Source organism: Lepidothrix coronata, unplaced genomic scaffold (genome assembly GCF_001604755.1).
Source record: "Lepidothrix coronata isolate B3197 unplaced genomic scaffold, Lepidothrix_coronata-1.0 Scaffold143, whole genome shotgun sequence".
In the NCBI taxonomy this organism is placed as follows: Eukaryota; Metazoa; Chordata; class Aves; order Passeriformes; family Pipridae; genus Lepidothrix; species Lepidothrix coronata.
This window is the reverse complement of record NW_016690323.1, coordinates 1,846,674-1,860,814: the sequence shown is the minus strand read 5'-3', so window position 1 is coordinate 1,860,814 and position 14,141 is coordinate 1,846,674. Positions and strand designations below refer to the sequence as shown.

At 37.3% G+C, this 14,141-nt stretch overlaps 1 protein-coding gene across 4 annotated transcripts in view; it reads right to left on the bottom strand.

The window, feature by feature from the left end:
• The window catches only part of NAA16 (N(alpha)-acetyltransferase 16, NatA auxiliary subunit), a 64,088-nt gene that overhangs the window by 15,354 nt on the left and 34,593 nt on the right, over nucleotides 1-14,141 (bottom strand). Inside the window, exon 10 of one of the 4 annotated variants that reach the window (XR_001876888.1) lies at nucleotides 3,934-4,105. The exons of the other annotated variants lie outside the window; for them this stretch is intronic. The gene's annotated coding sequence lies outside the window, so the exon portion shown is untranslated. The remainder of the gene's footprint in view (nucleotides 1-3,933; nucleotides 4,106-14,141) is intronic. 4 annotated transcript variants of the gene reach the window in all.

Here is a 14,141-nt window from a genome sequence, read left to right as displayed (position 1 = left end):
CGCTGGTGGCTTATGAGGCCAATACGAGACAGACATATCTGATTGCAAAAGGCACAGTAGAAAGACTCCTTAGATGGTGTATTCTGCAATATACGGTTCTTTCTGCATTGTCTTTTCTCCTCGAGAGTGATCCTGCGTGTGTTCTCAAAGGAGACAGCTGCGTTATAGATGGTGTGTCTCCAGGCCTCCCGATTGGAGGCCAGAGTAGACCTTTCTAGTCAGCTTGTAACTGGCCATCTTAACCCAGATAGGAGAAAAATGTTATTATTCTTCTATAAAGCTAATCCTATTGCATTATGGTTAGTTGCCAAAATCAGCATTTCTCAGTGTGTGGTAGCTAAGAAGACATTTATCCTCAGGAATTTCACCAGAGAGCTACCAGCTTATAAGGACTGGCCAGCCACAAAGCACTAACTCTGCAGCACCATCTTTAAAACTGTTACTCTCCCTTTCTGCCAGCACTAACAATAGCTAATCCTGAAATAAAACAAGTGATACTTTTTCTAGTATCAACAGCACAAATGAACACACAGGCTATTTGAAATACTAAACTCCAGAAGAAAAAGCTTCCTCCATTTATATTAGTCTAGTTTGTTATTTGTCATTTGAAAAGTAACTTGTAATATAGTATTCTGTACACTTGCTCTGCTAAAGCAGCACTCCCTTAAAAATAATTCTATGTACCAGCATAACCAATCAGAAAGCTTATAGTAGCAGTAGTATTTGATAAACATTGCAATTGTTTTGTAATTTTAACTAAACCATGCAACATTTCTAGTCATATGTGACTGCATTAACCAGTTTTTGTTTCCAGCTTATACACCGGAAACATATTTTTGTCCCATATGTAACAGGCTTTGCACTTCCAAGTTGTTCTTAGAGAACTCTCAGCTATGGGAAAGCTGCTTGGCACACCGGCTGTGTAGACAGCAGAGCACACAACCAGAATGGCAAACGAGTCACAAGAACATTGTTCATTACAGAACTTACTGCTGCTATGAAGAGGTCTAGTATGGTTATGTTCATACACTGAAAGTACAACTGCACAAGCTCATTCGGAGCCCGGCAACAGTATTAGAAGATCAGTCTCATGTTAAGCACAACAAACTAAGTACAATGATTATAAATACAAGAGCCAGACATGAATTTTAAGTGCTTCAAATGCAACAATTTGAATATTAAAACGAATTCTTAAAAGTTATTGTAAAATCAATACTCCAAATATCTTTATCAACAAACTGTTAAGGCATCTACTTGGGATGGAAAAACATAGGATTGATTCAGCCAGACTTGAAAATGGGGTCTTCTCTTTGTTAGGAGCTTCAAATTCCTCTAATCTTTTTCATGAAAGGTAGCATCTTTCCATTCAGAAAATAACAAAAGTATGACTAAAGTAGTTAAATAATTTTTCAAATTCAACTACACATCTAGCTGTTATCAATATAATAGATTAACTTCCCTCAAAAACTTATGGAAACTTCAATGAAAATGTATATTGGCTATAGGTGCAGCAATAGTAAAGCTATAGAACAAAGCAGGAACATGAGTGTTCAGCTGTATCATATTAAGTAATGTGACTATGAGGATCATATGTCATTTCTACACAGGCCTTTTTTTTTTTTAAGAGAAAGCTAACACAGATTAGCAGTTTACAAAACTGGCAATGAGAAGTTACACAATTTAGAAAATGTCTGTGCAGGCCTCTAGAGTTCAGTAGTACCAGCAACACCACAGTCAGAACAGACTTACTGTCCCAGGAAAACTCTCCCAATAGCGGTCAAGCTGTAAAATGTACAACACAAAGTTAAAACACAAGCCTAGGGACTGCATGAAAGACTTTTAAAAGTTGGTTATTTAAATTTCTTTTCTGATTTTACACTTGGAAACACTCATCTTTTACTGCATTTTCAAATTAAGCTATAGAAATTTAACATGTCAGTCTACAACTGAAGCCAGTATGTACTTTAGAAAAGCCTGCTCATTTATGTGCTATTTCCAACTACACAAGGAGCTCAAAAAAAAGCACATTGCTTAAATGTATTAGACATCTTTCATCTAGGAACTAGCCCAAAAGGATAAACAGACTATAACCGGGATATTGTATTTCCCCAGAAGTACTGTTAGAGACATGATGGAGCATTATGAAACAGACTCCCACAGGCAGTCAGAAATTGCCAAGTTGTGCTAGGAAAGCACTTCATATGGAAGACTGAGGATCTGATGTTTACCCATTTTTTTTAATGCACTGCACCCCACTCCAGATGAACCTGCACTTAATAATGAACTGCAAATATCTGGTAAGTTATAAAAACTGACACTTTCTTGATATGAGTGTAGTACAGAAGAAAAACAATACTAAAATTTAGAGATAACTAGCTAGCTCAGACTTACTGTTTCAACAGCAGTCCTGTGTCTGAGTTACACTAAAGCCAAGAGGTTGTAAGGTACAAATGAAGGAGCCATTCTAAAGCAATTACAGACACCAAGCAACACAATATAAAGCATTGTTATACATTTTTTCCTGAAAAGCACTTGTCTCATTTAACATACACCCAAGAGTGAATGAAATGGGAAAGAAATGGTATACTGTTCTATGGAAGCACTGAACACCAATAATGATTTTTTCATTTTCATTTGCCTTAAAATATGTAGGACCAGATTTTCTAATATGCTGAGCATTTGGTATCAGCTGAAGTCAGTGAATGTTTCTGAAGATAAACATTCCTGAAACTATAAATCCTAGGCTATATGATCAGTGTTTGGAGAATTCAGCCTTGACATCTTACTGGCTGTTTCAAATGTGTCAAATGGACAACACATCCCCTTTTTATCGTATTGTGTCAAGACTAGTAACTTGTGAAATGTGTCATAAGCCACAGCATATGAGAAAACTGCCAAACAAAAAATTTGCATTATATCACAGTATGTAAACATTCTGAAAAATACTGTTAATTTTAGAGCATCTGACTTTCCAGTTAGTTTTGCTATTACTAATGATTCAGTCATAAAACTGTTGACAAAATGAATTAAGATAGCAATAGTAAAACGAGTTTGTGCTGAAAGTTTTAAAACTCATAAGAAAACAAAATCAGAGCAAACCAATACTCTGTCACTGTGGTCATCACACAACTAATTTAATGATTTTTTTCTGAGAGTTTTTGGAGAAGTTTGGGGACTGCACTAAAAAAAGCAAATCATTCCACATGAGCAGAGCATCAGTAGGAGCAACTATGAGCAGAGATATTGAGAGCATTTCTTCTGGGTCTTCAATCTAACTGTTACTTAGAGCAGTTAATCTCAACATAGATTATGCAGACTAAAAAAGTTGTCTTGATAAAGTAGTTTGTAAATCAGCTGGCTACACCTGTCAGCTCTAGGCTTACAAGTTACCTCACAGACCCAAACTGTCAGCCAGCAACATGTTTTACACTACCCATACTCACTGCAGAGTGGAAGGATCCTATCCTTGCCGTACCTACAACAAAAGTTCTCATCCTTCTCCTTCCTTCACTTATTTTAAAGCTTCCTTACTCCTCCTTATGATCCACTTGTATAGTAGAAATGCTATCTTTTGCTATGAACACACCAGTTGTTAACCAGATCCTGAGAAAGTCCACTTCCCAGATTTCCCCTACTGGAATTTTAACTCAAAGACACAACTTTCTAGCACTTGCACTGATGGAGTCAGTATGAACAAAAGGCTGTCCTTGGTTACTCTTACAGAGCTATTTCTCGTTAAAATGCCAGAAGATTTTTAGCAGAACTAATGTTTTTCACTTCCTTATGTAATCCACCAATAATTCGCAGAGGACATCTAACTTAAAAAAAACAGTGGCAATTTGCTTTATATTCCTTTAGCTTTCCACATCAAGGAAGAAATATGCCTTCTTTCCAGAAAGGGTTAAAGAAATATCTTCACTGAAGACAGCCTACCTTCCTGTGTGGACAGTCCTACACCTTTTTTTGAGACTGTAGTTTCTGATGTTTCTTCCAGCCAGACATTTTCTCTCATCCAGTACTTCCTCACAGTCTCCACAATTTTAGATACTCAGAAAAAGGGCACATGTGCACTAATGTCGAGCTTCAATGGAATCAACCAATGCACCTGCAACACAATCGACGTAAACCTTGATGTTTACTAATTGAAGATCTTCACTCTTTGGACTTTTTATCTCATGGATAGAGAGACCAGGACATAGAAGGAACCAAAGAGTATTTTTGAACACTGTTCAACTACAAAAAGAGTTTTCTGGGGAGGATGTGGGGGTAGAATTCCAAGATCCTCCTCTTGTGAGGAACATTAGCACATAAGGCTGTTCACAGTTATTTCTAATACACCTGGACAGTAGCTTATAGAATGTGAAAATTACTATATCCCATGTAATTGCTTATACTTGGTTATTAGCTTCCAGAACAAACATTCTGCCATGTGACACAGTTACATTCACTCTGAACAAAGACTTTGCATAAATAACAAAACTCATAATAATGCAGTGGCACTTCTAAACACTAGCTGTTGCTTCCCAAATATTCACACCAACTGTGTGAATTTCATTCAAGCAGAAAGATATCAATAGAAAAAATGTAATTTAAATAGCCAAGTACACTTGCTATTTAGAAACTGAAAGAAGCCTGATAAAAAGATTTAATAAGCCTCCATGTTATATAGTAGGTTTTTTAAATTAAAGGTGTAGCATAACAAAAAATTCAAGGAGAATGGCTATACTTTGCTGATACCCATATTTTACCAACCTACTTCAGATAAAGTACTAAGCAAAGTATAAAAACTATGCAACCACTTGCAGCACAAAAGAAGAGCCCAGCAGCTCAATACTAAGTCCTTTTCCCTGTATAGACTAAGACACCCATATCACAGTACTCCATGTACACACAGACTACATTGTGTTGAGACATTTTCCTTGTAAATGCTCTGTGTTTCTTAGCAGGTAAATAAAACCATATATAAGTCACATTTCAAAACTTTTCATTAACATAATAGTACTTGAAGTGGTTATTCCAAAAGTCTCCACAAATCATGAAAATGAAACTGTTCATATTATTTCAAAAGTATCAACCCTAAGTAAAAAAATCCACTACATTTCTGTTTTTCAAAGCCGTGTTTTGTTTAGATAACATTCTGAAGTTGTAGAGGAAAGCAGGTTAATAAAAACCTCAAACCACAACCACAAGTTTCCTTATGTAGGATGAATTTTTTTATTAAAACCTCTCCTGCTATCCTCCCGTATATCTCATTTGCTTAGAATTAATTCATTTTAGTTACTCACCTACAATTCTTACTACTTAGTCCTTGGTTTAAAGTCACAAAGACCACAAATTCACTTTAAAATGCAAGTTACCTCCAAGTATGCTTATGAATTGATGATGCAAAACTTTAGTATTTTATGGCAAGATCAGGAATATCAAGTGAATAAATATCCAAAGGCAATACAAAAACAATGTGTTTTAAATGTTAAGTAAAAGAAACTATTTTTTTTCAGAAATAACTACAGTTCTTCAAAACACATTATCATCATTGGCCTCACTACAAACAAGCACTTCCTGTAGCATGTGAGGTTTTTTTGAATCATGTCTGTGGATTTTCCAGATGAGGACAGCCAATATTTTTTACTTTCCCATGTTCAATCCAAAAATCTTTTCAAGCTTGCCATTGCAGAAATGGTTGGTTGAGCAGCTCCACTTTTAACTAAATAGTACAACATATTAAGAAAAAAGTTGAGCACATATTTATAGCTGTACAGATTCAGAAACTGGTGCTCAAACCCCTGCACTGTTCTTTCAGCAAAAATGGCAACTGAAAGACAAGGTGTAATGGACAACTGGGAACGTGAAGTACTCTGTCCACAATTCAAGGCTCTTGGATAATCCATTCTGAGTTGCATGACAGACTCATGAATCAGTTCCATGAGTAACATCATCTGTTGGAGTCCTACAAATTCGGTGCCTGTTATCCTCACCTTCAACACGCACAGTGTATAAAGATCAAGAACTCTTCCAGCATGGAATTTCTATATATTAAGACTTCAAGATGAGGATGACAGATCATGGGACTTGTGTTGTCACCTCCATAACGCAGGCTATTTTTGGGTAAAAGGCCATCTTCTCTTTAAACATATGCCATTGCAGTTGTCACTGTAGATTACAGTAAGACAACAGGTACCGGGAATAGTGAATATAAGTAACAGTCATTAAAAATTGAAGTACTGATCTCCAAAACACAGCACCTCACTCGTAACCTGGCATATGGCATCTGTCAAGCATCAGACAACTGCACCACTGAGCACCTCTCAACAGCTCCGCATTTACACAGCACAGCACACTGACCCCACCACAGTGTCACACCAGTAGTTCCTGTTGTATAATGTTACAAACGCCACCAGATTTGCTAGAACAAACCGTCTTCATCAGCAGGCAAGGTGAACGCAAGGTGAACATGAGCTATCTGACTCAAGAAATAATCTGGATGGTATTACAACTTTACTAGAATTTTATCAGTCCTCCACTCTTCCTTCACCAACTACAAGAGGGCAAACTCTACTTCAGTGAGCATCTACATCAACAGCCTGGCCAAATGATTGCTGATTTCTAAGTTGGAAGCTTTAAGTAGCTCTTTCTCTTTAATTGAGACTACGAGCAGATGATCACTGACAAAACACCAAATGCACAACATTGTCTATTAGAATTTGCACTGTGAAACTTAGCAGAAATAAAGACAGATGCCATATGTGCCACTTTGAGAGCTCCAAAATCAACACTGACAGATGAAGGACTGTACAGAAACAATTACTAGATCCCTTCATATCTGTAGATCACAACCTCAGCCTAACCCTGTTTCACTCCTGAACAACCAACCTGCTCTTTTGGCAAGTGCCTACCCTGAAGTAGTAAGGCTTTTGACACTGTCAAAATTACGTACTTCCAACAGGTTGTCTGTGTTACTACAGACAGTGTTAAAAGCCTTGCTGAAGTCAACATACACAATATCAACTGCTCTCCAACCAACATACAAGTGCTGAGATAGTAATTTTGTCATACAAGGCTATAAAGTTAGTCAGGCATGAATTCCCCTTCACAAATACATCATACCTACTCCCAACCACACTTTCCGGGTTTCCACAATTACTTGCTTCATCAGCTTCACAAGGATTAAGATGAAGCTGACTGACCCATAGCTTCTCAGATCCTCCTTTTCGTACTTCTTGAAANATTACGTACTTCCAACAGGTTGTCTGTGTTACTACAGACAGTGTTAAAAGCCTTGCTGAAGTCAACATACACAATATCAACTGCTCTCCAACCAACATACAAGTGCTGAGATAGTAATTTTGTCATACAAGGCTATAAAGTTAGTCAGGCATGAATTCCCCTTCACAAATACATCATACCTACTCCCAACCACACTTTCCGGGTTTCCACAATTACTTGCTTCATCAGCTTCACAAGGATTAAGATGAAGCTGACTGACCCATAGCTTCTCAGATCCTCCTTTTCGTACTTCTTGAAAATAAGAGTAATGTTTGCTTTCCTCCAGTCCTGAGGAAACCCCATCCATCATAATAAAATTTCAAAGACTGACTGCAATGACACTGTCCAGCTTCAGCAGCAGTTGGAGATGCACTCCGTTCAGGCCCAATAAGCATGTGCACACCCAACCTGTTTAGCAGTTCTATAACCTGATCCTTCACTGCTGAGATTGTATGCATTTAAGAAAGCAATGGAAGTGACACCCGCATACCCTCAAAAATCACAGAAGTGGTGTACATTATTGCCTTGATATACTCAACTTGCTACTTGATCAGCAACTCCTAGAAGACCTGAAGAAGAGTTACCACAAGTGTTGAGCTTGAAATGAGAATCTCATTAGGAAAGATGACAAAAAGAATTATCATTAAAGGTGCTTTGAATTTCTCTGGATTCTGCCCCATGAACAAGTTTCTAGTTGTGTTTTGGTTTGTTTTTTTTATTTAGCATAACAGCAAAAGTTGTCCATGAAGTCATTGGCAACTAGTATCTTCTGCTTTTCCTTGGGAATCCACTCTTAGGTATGTATAAGAATAAACACAAGTATCATCAAGACAGGGCTAAGGGCAACAACCAGGCATCAGTTAACCATCCACCGCCATTTTGTTGCACATAGTCTAATACAGAATACGTGCAGATGGCGTACTTGACTCTCCTGTTCTAACAAGTGCCCTATCAGAGAAGCAAATCATACCCAGAAGATCAAAACAAAATATCACCATATCCAATGTTTGCCTTGGTGCTAGCAGATGTGAGAAGACGCAGGTTGAGAAAGCACAAGAAACCTAAGTACCTGCTTGGGACATGTCTTCCTCTCAGGTGTAAGGATTTAAAAGAGCACAGTTGCCTGTCTCAAACACTGTCAAGGCCACAGAAGGAACTTGCCATAAGACAAGCCACCACAGCAGGAACTTAAGATAAGTATAGAAGGGAAGAATTTGCAACAGGAAGGTGCTAGTTCCAGGTCTGATCAAGGTAAGATCTGGTTAGCACATTCTAGTTAACACATCCGGACAAAAATTCCCACTGTGGCAAACTGTGGGAAAGGAAGCAACTGCTCATACACATACCACCCCAAATTATGGGAATGGCACTGTGACCACCCTGTGAATAACCAGAACTTGGACTGTATAAAGGTGTTACCCCCAGAAGAACAACTCCAGGACCCCCACCACCAAGAAGCCCTGGATGAAGGACCAACAGGATGCTGGTGGATCCACGGGTGGTGACTACCTTCTGCTTGATCTCTCTCTCCCGCTCTTTTCTCTTTTTTTCTATCTCCCTAGCTCACATTTACTGTCAAATAAAATCCATACTGTTGACTTCAGCATATTGTCTCATTTGCACCTTAGTTCAGGCAGAGGCTTCTCTCACTAACCGGATCATAACATTATTACATCAGGAAGATAAGACATCTGCTCTATCTGCCAATTAAAGCCATAGATGCAATGCATGAAAAGTCTAAACTGCAGATTTAGTCTCAACACCACCATGATTAGCATACAGTGCCTTTCCTTTACAGGTAACTCTTACTCCAGAAATTCTTCCATTTTGTGATAGAAATTACCCAGATAAACTTAACATGGGGGGGAAAGGCCCAAGAAAGACACAAACAGGGAATGAACTTATAGTTTTGCAGAGCAGTAGGACATTCAGAGTTGCTTCAGGATATCTTAAACAATAGCCAAAAGCAAGAATGCGTTTCAAGAGGAATTGTACAAACAGACAAAGGCTGGTACTTGAAAAGGTGACCAAATTCATAGCCAAGGTAGACATGTTTACTGTGGAATCTCTGTAATAATTCTGTATTCTAAAAGGTATTTTAAAATCAGATATGCTTGAGGAACAGAACCCAAGTGGCTGGTGTCTGTTTTAATACATGCAACAACATGCAACAAAATATAAACCCACTTTGAGTCTATATTCATATTTTCCCCACTTAATTTCTTCCTTCAGTTTAGAAGCCATACACTAATGTAGGTGACTAATTAAAATTTGATTAACAGATTAATTAAAGCATGTTCTTATGAGGATTGAATTTTCTATTTTTGACAAAAAACAACAAATTGTTTCTGAATAACAGGTAGCAACCACTTAAAAAACACACAAAAAATATTAAGAATATTCCTCTCTATTATGTGTAATTTAGTAAAATCATGCTTCATATTATACTAATAAAATTTTCAACTCAATCCAACACACACAGCTACAGTGCCAACTTATGCAGGAAAGTGTGTGAACTTGATTTTGAAGAGATATCTGGTTTTTGCCTTTTGTTTGTGATTGTTTTGCAAAGGTTATTTTGCTGCATTTATTCCACATGAGAAGAGTTCATATAAGTGACATTTAAGAGTCTGCAAGCTGTTAGAGCAACCCTGAAGTCAGCTGACTGACACACGAAGTGAAACACACTGTCCTTACAAGACACTACAAAGATCAGTTGAGAAAAATTAATATCAAGCTCAGAACTGAAGTTCCTTAACACTAGTAACCTGTAAGGAAAGGTCTCAGCTCTTGTTCAGATCACCCATTTCCTGTCCTTTCTCCAAACCCAACAGGTAAGTAGAAGCTTGTACAGTGCTTTTTACATTTGTGAGCTTTGCCTTTTATGTAACCACACTCCCTTTACCCTACTTCATTATGACCAAGAGTTTTCACATTTAAAAAGCCTCAGGCTGCCATATAAGGAATAGAAGGAAAGCATAACCAATGTCTTCACAACATGCAGTGGTTACTTCAAGAGATATATGAAACAAACGTAGAATAATGAACATTATTCTTCACCATCAAGCATTTTTTGAAAAAAAAAAAAAGCCATTAAGACAGTGTTTCATCAAATGATTTCTCTAATATTTTGTAGATAAAAATGGATCTATGACTATCAGTGATGTGCCACTGAACACAGTCTGCATGATATTATAAACTTGCTTTGAATGAGACACTGAAAAAACACTGTAAGACTCAGTCTGACACCCTCCAATCCTCTATCACCCTCCAACTGACCTTGTCTTCAATTGGGAAGACATAGAATCTGGCTGTGTACCAAGGCAGCAAGTTAGGAAGTGATTAGTGCATGCCTTTGGTATCTGGAAAAAGGCAGCACAGTAACAATTATCACTTGAGAAATAACTTGAACTCTTTACATAACTTATCCTTACTCACCCATATAATCTGTAGAAAAGCAGTTACCAATACTATAAAAAACGTAAACAGACATCATCTCATGTCAGCCTTTGTCCGACATTTCATCCTGCAATCTGATGCCTCTCTCACTTCTTATTTCAATATTAATTTTATGCTACAGAATGGTATAGATGTGCAACTAGGATACTGAACAGCTGGCATGATTTTTTAAATGATACAGTATTTTTACAATCAAAAGCTCTATCCACAGCACAATACATTGAGCAAGGTAAAATGGCAGTACAGTTTCTAGGCAAAAGACAACTGGTAGCTCCATTTCTTCAGTCTAAACTACTTATGTCTCCTCCAGTCTAAGTGGCTTGACAAAGAGGAAAAGACAATTAAAAACCAAACTAGTTCACATGTTACTTATCACATTAGCATAATAGTGCAAAACCTGAAGAATCACAACTTCCTTTGAAGAGCTTTGAAGGATTAAACCATGTATTGGTCAGATCCCTTCTAAAACTAGGGAGAAAAACATTAGCCGTATCATTGATTTGCAAGCAGTAATGGACCAGAAAGTCTCAAACTGGATCTTGTTGCAGAAGCATGTGCAGCAATTTACAGCAAAGCAAGTTTAACACTTTCTCCCCATCAGCTTCCAGTTCTTTTAAAGTCTCCTTTAACACAATTATCAGTGGTTAACAACTTCCTCTTAGAAGGTAACAGTACTGCTGAGAATGATGAAACATCCAGCTAACCTGCTTTTCCCAGGTTTCACAGTAGCATCTGTTACTTTCTCAAGCACCCAAGTTTCACGCAGTTACCAGATCTTGATTCCTTTTCAACCCAGTTGTGTAGTCAAATATAAACCTCTGTGCATCACAAACTGAACACAAGGCCAACATGTATATTTTTTCTGCTCCAGAATTACACATACACTGCATAATGCAATATGAGGTATATTTTATTTAACTCATTATAGTTATTATTAAGGAATGTTGTACCTCAAGACAAGTCTTAGAGAATGCCAAAAAGCAACAAAACTATATGTAATCTTGATTGAACAGATTTCAGATCCTCATGCCTTTGGTTGCTCAAAGAAAGTTTCTTCCAGCAAAAACCTTAAGACTACTTTTTTCCATGAAACAAACAACTTTACATTTCCCATTTATGGCACCCTTCCATGATTTCACCCAAGTGATCTTAAACAGTTCTACTTAAACTGTAAAGGAAGATTTAAAATACCTTTCCTCCTTAACCAAAGTAAGGCATATTCTTCAATGAAGAGATGAAAAATAAGTTGTACTCCAAATCCTTCACCACACCAATATTGGTACAAGTATGTAAAAAAATTCCAGTTCAGTAGCTGAAAAAGTAACATCCCTTCCACCCAGTTAGCACTGCAGTGATTTGACTTTTTGGTGGGGCATTCAGTACTTCTTTCTAGAAAGAACTGGGAAAGCTTCCTCAATGTTAGTTTCATAGGTATGAAGTACTCATACAATGGATACTTCGTGAAGAACTATAAGCAGTTCCAAACACACCCTAGTGAAACAGGGAACACACAGCAGGCACCTACAGGTTCAGGCATCTGTATGTGTATAACCACATTACAGGTGCCTGTGCTCCCTCTACAATTAAAACACATCTATCAGTCCTACCTCGCATAGCTAAAAGGAGCCTTGGGAACATCTACTGAGACTGAGACTGAGGAGGAAACCACATATGGTGGTGAACTGAAGAGTACTCTACAGCCTCTGACCTAAATTCCCAGGCCTGAATCTGGAACTTAAATGTTACTCCTTGACTATTAAAAACATATTCCAGAGAATCTGGGAGAAAAACCACCAAAGTTTCTGAAACATGAACACACCTGCCTAAAATAACTCACCTACTCCCCCAAAAACCAGAACCAATAAAACAGAGATAAAGGTAACTAATTCAGCCATTCCTTTATTGGATGACAATCATGCTAAATTTTTCACTTTGCCAAAAGTTATGCCTAACATAAAAGGATTATACTTTTTTGGTTTAATCAAATACACTGAAAATTACTACCCAAGGGCAGGGACGTACAGAAGGACAACATACTCTATGATAAACTATGCAAAGATAATATCCTATAGGTTTTTTCCTTTTCCTAGAAATGTTCAAACAACAAAAAGACTACCTGTCTTCAGGGCCCTTTAGACACAGCTTACTGATCTTCAATGAAGTCTCAGATAAGATTTCAAACAAATAAACAAGAAATTCAGACAAATACCAGGCAATTCTAGTTTCCCTAAAACAACTTAATCTAACAAACATGTAAAAATAGCACCAGAGAAGGATTGTGTCAAACAATTCTCAAAAGAAAAATGAGTGTAGTCAAAAAAACAAAAAAGCTGATGTTTGGCCAACTTGTAAATTAAAAATTAGTCCAGTGTATTCTTGGTGGATTACTTGTTCATTGAGCAATTTACCTTTTAAACTCCTTATTTGTTTAAAGGATCTTTGATCAAGTCAATGCTAACATACTAGAACACAAACACTGACAACAGATCATCATAAAACACAACTGAAATTTTAACTCCTTTAACAGACAAAAAAAAAAAAAAAATCAGAATTTTTCCCACCTTGTTTTCTGATGTTACTTCCACAACTTCAGCAAATCTGGTTTAGATGTTTATTACAACAATGTCTGTACTGGAAGACAAAGCATAACTTCCAATCTATAACATTGATATTTGGAGTCTTTCTAAGCAGTGTTAAGTACTGAAGAGTTTCTAAAACCTTCCTGAATAGTCTTCATATTGACCTGGGCAAGTCCTAAAGCTTTGCAGCTCTGTGTACCTGAAGCTAGATTCCACCCAAAACTAATGTTAGTAGACTACAACCTGTTTTTAAATGAAAGTATGCCAGCAATTTTATTTAAAACATTTAGTATGAAGTACAAGCTTACAGCAATTAGTTAATAAACAAGGTTTTCCTGAACACATCTGACCGACATTTGCCTTCAATACAACCACCCTTTTTTCCTTGCCCTCCATGAAAGATCATGGACCCACACGGACTTCTAGAAAAAAAAAAAAGTAACTTTCTAGGCTTAAATACCAACTCTTTCATAAAGTCCTCACTCATATGCCACTTCAAAATGCAACTGCAGTTGACAACACCAAATTGCACCTGCTTCCTAAGACATACACGGCGAACTGTTTATTCCCAACTGGTATAGAACTCAGAAATTTGCTAGGTATTTTCTGGTAGGCACAACATGATCCTGACTACAATCATCTTTAGTTTCAGTCAAAATACACCTGTAATTTATGTGAAAAGCTAATACTGTGCTCCAACTTAGACAAATTAGATACTGAAGCGTAACATTTTCCTGAAAGGTGTAGCACACGTTAGTTTGTCACAATTTTCTGCCACCAACCCCTAAATTTTAGCAGTTCTAAAATCAACTGTCAGGGACTAAAAGTAAGGTTTCTCTA